Below are 11235 nucleotides of genomic sequence, written 5' to 3'. Positions count from 1 at the left end.
TTTCTGATGAAGGGTCTAGGCCCGAAACGTCAGCCTTTCTGCTCCTATGATGCTGCTTGGCCTGCTGTGTACTGTATTTTATACTTGGCAATCCAGCTCCAATTCCATTCAGCTTTCATATTTTGAAAATCATCTGATACTTCCCAACCAAATTTTTCCATTACACTTGATATCTATGGCAGCTTGATTGACCTTCACATTAACTATTTCCAGATGGTGGACCAATTAAACCATATAGCCTCGAGGATGCACTTACAGTTTAGCAATAGAGTAAGACGTTGTACAATGCTGATCTGTTTGTAAAACTATCCATCTGTGACTTTCTGAAAGAGCCCCCATGGGAGAGATGCTAATATACAGATATATAATCAATCAGCTAGAGGAGCAAAATACAAACAGATTGGTACTTTATGTTGCAAAAGCCAATTTTGCCCCTGTTATGCATAAAATTGTTATACATACTACATATTATGTATATATTCTAGAGATCTAAGTATTCTGTAATAGTGGCCTTTGGTAACTTTCTCTGATCCAATGAACAATGTATTCATTCCTCTTCTAAAACGGGAGTCCTTTACATTCCGCTGATTTTAGAAAGCAGACCACAATCTCATCTGAGGTGGATAAACAAAAGGAATTTAAAATAGCATCAGTGATGAAGGAGAAATAAAGAAACATAATATGTTCTGTGAACAATTCCAAAAATGTACTCCTGTTTTTGATTCCAGAGCATTGAGTTAGAAGAAAAAATTGCTGTTTTGCTGTCAGGTTTTTAAACTGTTCAGTAAAATAGTCCATCTTCAATTGCTGATGTATGACATTAAATTTAATCAAATTGTGCTTTTCAAAGGTACAGATTCTTGAAATTAAAAAGGAAACTTGAGCTGTTTCTTATACAATTGATTGCTCAATTCTGTTCATTGTTTCTAAACGTTGAGTTTAAAAGTTGGGGGGGAGGTATTTCACTACAGCACTATATCTATGCAAGGAGACTCATTGATTTCTACTTCACTAAATGCTTTTTAAATATATAGATATAACTGCATGACCTTGACCTTGTGCTTGTTCATGACCATGGCAAGATCATCTGACGAATTCCTTGTGTCTGTCATTACATGCATCTTTTTACTCATTTCCACACCCATTTCTGTGTTATTTCCTAAACTAAATCTTTCCCAAATTATTAACCATTTCTTCTAATCTTCCAATTGGCTAGTCTTTGGTCACCTCTATTAGCTCAACCATTCCCTCATACCTTGAATCTCTGGTCCCCATCATGTTCCTTTAATATTGTTCCCATCTTCACCTCCATAAGTCCATTGAGCAGAAACCAGCATATCATAGTCATTACAACACAGAAGCAGGCCATTTGGTGTATCAAGTCCATGTCATCTCTGTTGAACAATTTAATCAGTCCCTTTTCCCCTTGTTCTATATTAGTAACTCGACAAATGCCCCTACAAAATTCTTTAGAAATCATTGAACCTTATTTACATTCCTGGGTTGGCTGTACAGTGGTGGGTGAAATCTTGGCTCTGCAAACCTTACTTTTGAAAATGACTACTGGAATTTTGCATTTATGGTTGGAAGGAGGGAGGGTGGTATTGGTGGTAATAGATTTGACCAGAAATCAGGCTGGAAACCCATTTAGAGCAGAGGTGGGGTGTCCAGAAGTGCATCCTTGAGCTTTCAGCTCTCTTCAATTTACATGTCAAATTAAAAAGAAATGTAAAACTAATGGACTGGTTCTGGGGGCATGGGTTCCATTCATGCCATGGGAGATGATGAAATTTGAATTCAATGAAATCTGGAATAAAGTGAATCCTTTAGGAATGGAAAATCTGCCATCCTGCCAACCAAATTGCTATGGATCTGGAGTCACATGTAGACTACACATGACCCCAGATCCACGGCAATTTGGTTGATTCTTAATTACCCTCTGAGAAATTAGGCTTGAGCAATAAATGCCCAGTTAGCATCCTGCGAACAAATCAGTTATGAATAAAATGAAAATTGAGTTTTTAAGAGAGTAATATCTTAATTTTATTAATTATTATATTTGGATGTTGAGGAGACTTTTTAAAATTCCACCAGAGGTTGGTTGGGAAAATTAAAGCATTACTTCCTAATATATTGTCATGATTAAGGATTGCTAATGGACAGAAATCATGCAGTTATAATAAATGGGTCATTCTCATATTGGCAAATTGTGACTAGTGGGTTACCACAAGGATCAGTACTTGGACCAGGACTGTTCACAATATATATCAGAGTTGGACAAGGGGACCAAATGTAACAATTTCCAAACTTGCAAATGATGCAAAACTGAGCAGGATGCAGATTGATTGAGGGCAGTTCCCACAGAGGTGGCCTGCTTTGGTATAACCTTGTAGGAGAATCCTTAAACCATTATTTGAGAGAGCCCACTTGCTCCCATAAATGCAGGACACCTTTGTGGATTTTGATGTACTCACTGACACGGAGGCTGGTGTATGGACAAAACTGATCCTGTGCTTTGAAAGAAGGCTGAAGGAAAAATATGACAGGGCCATTCCACTAAGGTACAAAGACTAGAAAGGTTCGGTTCACCCAGTCAGTTAGTTCGATATATTGATGAATTTTTGGTGTTAGCAGAGACTGAAGGACGACACCTTTCATCTTCTGAGTAAGTTGCTGCAGTTGCTATGGAGTATGGAACTGAAGGTTAACCCAACTGAAATTGGGCAGGAAGTTTGGTTCCTAAAACTGACCATACAGAGATAGGGCCGTAGAGGATGGAAAATACAAGAGTACAGGAATTAAAATGGGTTCCAATAAACTTGGGTTTAACAGCATACCACAGGGAAACCATCGAAGGATGTGCAGCTATGATGGCATCCCTGCTGTAAAAGAATCTTTGTCCAGCTTAAAAACTGACCTGCAGATTATGACTGCTTTAGGAACCATAGACTCCGAGAAGGACTTGACCTTGGAGATGGCAGTATCTGACAGAAGTATGAGGATGGTCCTGATGCAGAAGGTCCATAGTCAGGCTTGATCAGTCCCTTTATATCTTGGCCAACTTTTGGGCCGTAAGACACTATGCAGCAGAAATGGGTAAAAGCAACATAACTTTGACCACCCATCATACCATGACAAGGTTCTCATTGGAAGGGAGGGTTAAGGACGTCACGGTGACCAGCATTCGCACGGCCTGAGGCAGGGGAAGGAGGACAGGGTCTGGCATTTGTGATAGAAATTGCTGGCAAATCTCAGCAGATCTGGCAGCATCTGTGGGGAGAAAGCAGAGCTAAAGTTTAGAGTCCGGTGACGACTCTTCAGAACTCAGTGGACTGGAAACGTTATCACTGCTTTCTCTCCACAGATGCTGCCAGACCTGCTGAGCTTCACCAGTAATTTCTGTTTTCATTTCAGATCTCCAGCATTCACAGTTCTATATTTTGTTATATTGTGGCATTTGTGACCCCATTCAGGGAGTGAAAAGTTAGCTGTGAAACTATTCTCAACTGTGGTACCCAGGCCAAGTGGGCAGCCACCTCAAAGAATTCCTCCTGCCTTGCATAACTCTGGACAGAGACTGAACTCAGAAAATGATGACTTGCTCAAGATGAGGGTCCATTTAAGGAGTCATAAAAGGGAATTGGTTAAAGATATTATAACAGAATTTAATACTGGGACTTGGAGTAAAAAAAAATACCTTAGGTTTGGCCCAGTTTGATGAAAACAAATCAGTACTCTGTCTCAATGCTCAGCTGAACATTTTAGCAATGTGTTTTCGAGGGAAATACATGAGTCAGGAAGGAGAGTAGCTAAAAACGATGTGTGCTCTACCTATGGTAGTTGGGCTGTTGATTAAACCTGGGAAAATCTGAAACAAATGCATCAAGGACATGTACCCGACTGTATCAATGATGAACATGTTAAGAACTTAACCTCAAAATCAACAATCTGGCTGGTTGACAACTCCAGGCTTACCTGTTTTTATTCCACCAATAAAGGGTAGAATGTTTTAGCGATAACAATTGTTATTTTAAATCCTACACCTAAGGAGGTCTATCAGGTAGAGAATATTGGAGTGATAAGTATCATTGCATCCACCTCAATGCGATCCAATCCGGAAAGTAATACAGGGAAGGTCCTTGCTGGGATGTAGTATAGAGGAATCTACTATCATAAGCTCACATCCTATCTATGCCACTGAGCAAGTGTGATAGAAGCACATTGGAGGTAATATCATTGATCATGAGTCTGGCATACCTGAGCGAGAGAAAATATTGTGTCACTATCTCCTAGACATTATTCTGGCATGGTGGGATACAATGGCACCTAGATAATATTACAGTCTGTTTTCGCCCCAATGTTTTGAGGGTAGGTCAGATGAATCTGGTGGGCATACATAAGTGAGAAACAGTTGTCATAAAAACCCCCAGAAGTGTGAAGGGCAATCTCTAACTGTTAATAGTCAAATCTTCTCCAAACTTCCATTGCAAAAGCCAATGACTGAGGTCCAATGAATGTTCGACCAATTGCATAAACTCTGCTACTCTCCCTCCAATAGAAGAGTTGACAAGCACAAGAGATTTGAAGAAAATGCAGGTAACTACCTAACAGGATGACCTGTGGAAGTGGGGAATGAACATTCAATTTAACCCCTCAATCAAAATACTCTCTCATGCTTTGGTGATAGCTCAGCTCATGATGCTGTTGTGTCTTCTGTTGTCTTCTGTCAACTAAGGCAATGAATCAAGGGGCAGGAAAAACAAAAAATGATAGTTTTTTAAAAAAAAAAAAAAAAAAAAATCCTCGAGGAAAGCCACAGAACTTATGTAAACCTAACTAGAGCCTGAAATGGCCAAATAAGGTTTAAAGGTGTAGGCTTGGGACATGATTCCTCCTCTTCCCCCCCCACCTCCCTGACCCCTGACACAAGGTGAAGGGAGAAGTGATGTAACAAATAACAGACAAAGGAGCAAGTGTCTGAAGAAGGGGTCATGTGTTCATTTTGGTGTGGGGTTGGGGAATTTGGTGTAGCAATGGGGATGAACGTATTGAATCTGCAATGTTATGTTTGACTGAACCTTTTCACTTTTAAGGACTTTTCAGTGAGCAAAGTTTAAGTCATCTTCGAATTCAAAGATCTGGCTACCTTAATTCCAAGCCTAGATCTACCTAAGGCATACCACAAATCAAACAACCTGCTCAGATATATCTTGCACCAATTACCATAGCCAAGGTAGTAAGATACTAACAGTTCTTATTTAATCACTTAGCCATTACTCCTTGATGACTATAAGACCATCAGAAATTGGAATCCGAGAAGAATGTTCAGCCCCTCAAGCCTGCTCCTACATTCAAAGAATCATGGTTGAACTGTCGCTTCACCCGTCCCCTTTCCTGACCTTTCCCCATTACCCTTGATTCCTCTACTGATCAAGAATCTATCTATGGAGATAGTAGGAACTGCCGATGCTGGAGAATCTGAGATAACAAGGTGTAGAAATGGATGAACACAGCATGCCGAGCAGGAAAGCTGGCGTTTCGGGTCGAGACCCTTCTGAAGAAGGGTCTCGACCTCAAACGCCAGCTTTCCTGCTCCTCTGATGCTGCTTGGCCTGCTGTGTTCATCCAGCTCTACACTTTGTTATCTAAGGATCTATCTGTCTCAGCTTTTAATATACACAGGAACTCTGCCCCACAGCTCTCTGTGGCAAGAAGTTCCAAAGACACTCAACTCTCTCAGACAAGAAATTCTTCATCATCGGAGTGTTAAATTGGCACCTCTTTATTCTGAGATTATGCCCTCTAGTCCTGGACTCTTTCCCCCGAGGGAAAGATCCACTCAGCATTTACCCTTACAAGTCCTATATATTTCTATTAGATCACCTCCAGTGAGTAGAATCCCAATCTGTTTAGCCTTTGTTCATTAGACAATCCTTCCAAACCAGGGACCATCCTAGTGAACCTGCTCTAAACTGCCTTCAATGAAATAATATCTGTCCTTACATAAAGTACTCCAGATGTGATCTCACCAGCACCTTGTCCAGTTGCAATAACATTTCCCCACCCTTAAACTCCAACCTCCTTGAAATAAGGGCCAACATTCCACCAGCCTTCCTGATTACCCACTGTGCCTGTGTGCTAGCTTTCTATTGTTTCTTGCACAACTATCCCAAATCCCTTTGTTTCTGATTGAACTTAAAGTTCTGTCCTTCCATGATGAACAAATGTGTTCTAAATGAATCATCCATTTGCATGAGGAAATAAAAATCAACATCCTGCATTCTGAGAATTTCAATTATAATTATACGATTTTGGTTGATATTCCTTAGTGGAATTTTTGATAGGAAGCAGAGAATGATAGTCAAAGGGTATTTTTGTGACTGGAGGCCTGAGTCCAGTGGCATGCTGTGAAAAAGTGTTAGCCGACACAAGTTTTTTTTTTCATTTATGTGGGATATGGGCATCGCTAGCTGGCCAGCATTTCTTGCTCATCCCTATTTGCCCCTGAGAATGTGGTGGTGAGCTGCCTTCTTGAACTGTTGCAGTCCACCTGTTGTAGGTTGACCCACAATGCCACTGGGGATGAAATTCAAGGATTTTGACCCAACAACCGTGAAGGAACGGTGATATATTTCCAAGTAAGGGTGGTGAATGACTTGGAGAGGAACTTGCAGTCGGTGGTGTTCCCATGTATCTGCTGCCCTTGTCCTTCTAGATGGAAATGGTCATGTGAATCGAAAGTGCTTTCTGAGGATCTTTGGTGAATTTCTGCAGCGTATCTTGTAGATAATACACACTGCTGCTCTGAGTATTATTGGCAGAGGGAATGGGTCCTTGTGGATGCAGTGCCAATCAAGCAGGCTGCTTTGTCCTGAATGGTGTCAGCTTCTTCAGTGCGGATAGAGCTGCATTCATCCAGGCAAGTGGGGAGTATTCCATCACACTGCTGACTTGTGCCTTTTATATGGTGGACAGGCTTTGAGGGATCAGGAGGTGAGTTATTCACTGCAATATTCCTAGCCTCTGACCTGCTTTTGTAGCCATTTTGTTTATGTGGTGAGTCCAATTGAGTTTCTGGTCAATGGTAATCCCCAGGATGTTGATAGTGGGGCATTCAGTGATGGTAACATCATTGAATGTCAGGGAAATGGTTAGATTGTCTCTTATTGGTGAAGGTCATAGCCTGGCATCTGTATGGTGTGAATGTTACTTGTCACTTGTCAGCCCAAACCTGGACATTGTCCAGATCTTGCTGTATTTGAACATGGACTGCTTCAGTATCTGAGGAATCATGAATGGAGCTGAACATTGTACAATCATTGGTGAACATCTCCACTTCTGGCCTTATGATAGAGCGAAGGTCATTGATGAAGCAGCTGAAGATGGTTGGGCCAAGGACACTACCCTGAGGAACTCCTGCAGAGAAGAAGCTGAGATAACTGACCTCCAGTGACCAGATCCATCTTCCTACATGCCAGGGATCATTCCAACCAGCAGAGATTTTGCCCCCTGATACCCATTGATTCCAGTTTTGCTCGGGCTCCTTGATGCCACACTTGGTCAAATGCAGCCTCAATGTCAAGGGCTGTCACTCTTGCATCACCTTTGGAATTCAGCTCTTTTGTCCATGTTTTAACTAAGGCTCTAATGCGGTCAGGAGCTGAATGGCCCTGGTGGAACCAAAACTGGGCATCACTGAGCAGGTTATGGCTGGGAGGTGCTGCTTGAAAGCACTGTTGATTCCATCACAATCGAGAGTAGATTGATTGGATGGTGTTGGCTGGTTTGGATTTGCTCACAGCACCTCATGGATGCCCAATCTTGATTTGTTAGATCTGTTTGAAGTTTGTCCTATATAGCACAGTGATAATGGCACACAACACGATGGAGGTTATTCTCAATATGGAGGTGGGACTTTGTCTCCACAAGGACTGTGCGATGGTCACTCTTACCAATATTGTCATGGAGAGATGCATCTGCAGCTGGCAGATTGGTAAGGATGAGGACATGTATGTTTGTCCCTTTTGATGGTTCCCTCACCACCTGTTGCAGACCCAGTCTAGCAGCTATGTCCTTTAGGACCTGACCAGCTCGATCAGTAGTACTGCTGCCAAGGCACTCTTGGTGGTGGACATTGAAATCCCCCACCCAGAGTACATTTTGTGCCCTTGCCATCCTCAGTGCTTCCTTCAAGTGTTGTTCAACATGGAGGAGTACCGATTGATCAGCTGAGGGAGGATGGTATGTGGTGATCAGCTGAGGGAGGATGGTATGTGGTAATCAGCAGGAGGTTTCCTTGCCTGTGTTTAACTTCATGGGGTCTAGAGTCAATGTTGAGGCATCCCAGGACAATTCCCTGTCAATTGTATATCACTGTGCCACCACCTCTGCTGGGTCTGTCTTGCTGGTAGGACAGGACATACTGGGGAATGGTAATTGTGGTGTTTGAGACATTGTCTGTGAGGTATGATTCCATGAGTATGGCTATGTCAGGCAGTTGCTTGACTAGTCGGTGGGACAGCTCTCCCAATTTTGGCACAAGCCCATAGATATTAGTAAGGACGACTTTGCAGGGTAAACTGGGATGTTTCTGCCATTGTCTAGGTCGATGCTGGGTGATTCATCTGATTTCACATCTTTGAGACTTTGTAGCGATTGGTACAACTGAATGGCTTGCTAGGTCATTTCAGAGGGCAATTGAGAGTCAACCACATTGCTTTGGGTCTGGAGTCACATGTAGGCCAGACCAGGTAAGGGTGGAAGATTTCCTTCCCTGAAGGATATCAGTGAACCAGATGGGTTTTTCCAACAACTGACAATAGTTTCATAGTAGATTCCTAATTCCAGATTTATTGTTATCATACCACCATCTGCCATGGCAGGATTCAACCTGGGTCCTCAGAACATTAGCTAAGTTTATGGATTGATAATCTAGCAATAATACCACTAGGCCACTATCGCCTCCTCGGTAGGACCTTGGTAGGATTAACAAGGCAAGGAATTGCACGTTGAATGGTAGGACTCTGGGAGGTACAGAGGATCAAAGGGAATCTGGTGTGCATGTCCATAGATCTTTGAAGGCAGCAGACACAAATAGATAGATAAGGTTATCAAGAAGGCATATGGGATACTTACTTTATTAGTCAAGGCATTAAATACAAGAGCAAGAAGGTTATGATGGAGCTATATATAACATTATTTAGGATACAAGCTGGAATATTATGTGCAGTTCATGTCACCACATTATAGGAAGGATGTGATAGCACTAGAGAAGTTTCAAAGGAAGTTTGTCAGGATATTGGCTGGGCTGGATAAATTCATCTATGAAGAGAAATTGCATAAGCTAGGGTTATTTTCTTTAGAATAGAGAAGGCTGATAGGGCATCTGAGTGAGATGTATGAATTTCTGAGAGATGTCCATAAGGTTGTTAAGGAGCAAGAGGTTTAGAGGGGATTTGAGGTAAAATGCTTTTCATCCAGTGTGTTGCACGTTCTGGAACCCACTGCCTTCAAAAGTGGTAGAAACACTGAAACACCTTTAAGAACTATCTAACACTTAAGAACACTTGAAATGCCATAGCATTCCAGGCAATGGGCCAAAGTGCTTGAAAATAGGGATTGGAATAGTTGGATTTTTGACTGGCATGGACACGATGGGCCAAAGGGCTTCTTTCAATGCTGCAAAAGCCCTGACTGTATGATTCTTGCTGGCTGCTTCACAATAGTTTATCGTTACAATGTGGCATTGATACTATTAGAGCTAGAGTAAATTTAAATGTTGGATTATCAGGGTAAATGGATATTTCTGCACTAAAATTAAACCTGCCAAACCTTATATTGAACAAAGCTTATGCCTCTTAGAAGCTAGTGTGTAAATAAAAGATAATGTGAATAAATATATTCTAAGAAGGCCTTGGAGAGTGAGAGGGAGAGAGAGAGGGGGACAGAGATAGCATTGCTAAGAAAGAAAGAAACAGTGGCATCTAAAAGAAAAGAGTGTAATTACCTTGCTCGGTGTAGTCTATAGGTTAGGGAAATTATAGAGAAATGTCAACATTATTAAGTTGTTATAATTATCCACTGTAGACTGTGATACTGGGAATAATCCTAGATTCTGCTCAGAGATGAGGATAAGTGTTCTAGATTGTGCTCTGGAGAGTTTCATACCACATTGTGTGTCCAGTCCAGCAAGGAAGGATGCATTGTTGGGCCTGATTCTTGGAAATGAGGTGAGTCAAGTGGATTAAGTGTGTAGGATCAAGCCAAAGTCCCCAATATTTAAAATATTGGGAAAAACCCTGGACTCTTCCAACATCTAAAATATTGGACAAAACCCTGGACTTCTGCAAATTTGTTAAAGGTAAAGGGGACAGCCACACTGAGTTCTATGGAAAATTCAGAAACACAACTCACTGTCCGGAACTACTGTTCAGCCTGGAGTTCCAATTTACGCCTCATCTCCAAAAGAACAGTTGACCAAAACCAACAGACTCTAGCCTGAGACAGCTTTTACACCTTGGACAGACACTATGGGGCCTACAGAGATGACAGACATTCAACCTCAATCGAAATCCATTCATATATACTCTAATGCTTGGAAAACCGATTACCTTGAGAAGGAAACATCAGAACACAATGAAAATCACAGATTTGGCACGGAGATAAGGGGCCCACAATCAGTGTAATTGCCGGTCCTGCTCTTACCTGACAGAGCTTCCCGAGCAACAGTTACCAGGCACAGGCCTGTTCCGAACCAACAGCAACCTACCATGACCAGCAGAACTAAAGACTGACAACTCTGAGAAACAACCAACTCGACCGATACCACAAGTCCTCAGACACAACCTGGGGTGAAAACCGGGCCTGCAAAGCCAGCAGGAAGTAAAGAAAACTAGGTACTAACTCAATAGATCCAATACACAGCTTACTGCATCTGTGGACTTGACCCAAACGAAAATCTTACGCAATCTAAAACCTTCATCCAGGCTCTGGTTATGGCAAGCGGGAACAGCCAGACACACTTCAAAACCATGTTTCTCAGTGGTGAGCTTAAATGCTTAAGACCTCAAAGTTCCGGCCTAGCTAGTAGGGAGGGGAAGGTGGGTGGTGACAGCGCACTGGGGTCCCAGGGTAGGAATTCTGATTAAAGATGCTATAATTAAAACTGAGACAAAAAGGTGTAGAGCTGGATGAACACAGCAGGCCAAACAGCATCAGAGGAGCAGGAAAGCTGAC

The sequence above is a fragment of the Rhincodon typus genome, chromosome 3 (genome assembly GCF_021869965.1).
Source record: "Rhincodon typus isolate 14 chromosome 3, sRhiTyp1.1, whole genome shotgun sequence".
In the NCBI taxonomy this organism is placed as follows: Eukaryota; Metazoa; Chordata; class Chondrichthyes; order Orectolobiformes; family Rhincodontidae; genus Rhincodon; species Rhincodon typus.
This window is presented reverse-complemented; position numbering follows the sequence as displayed.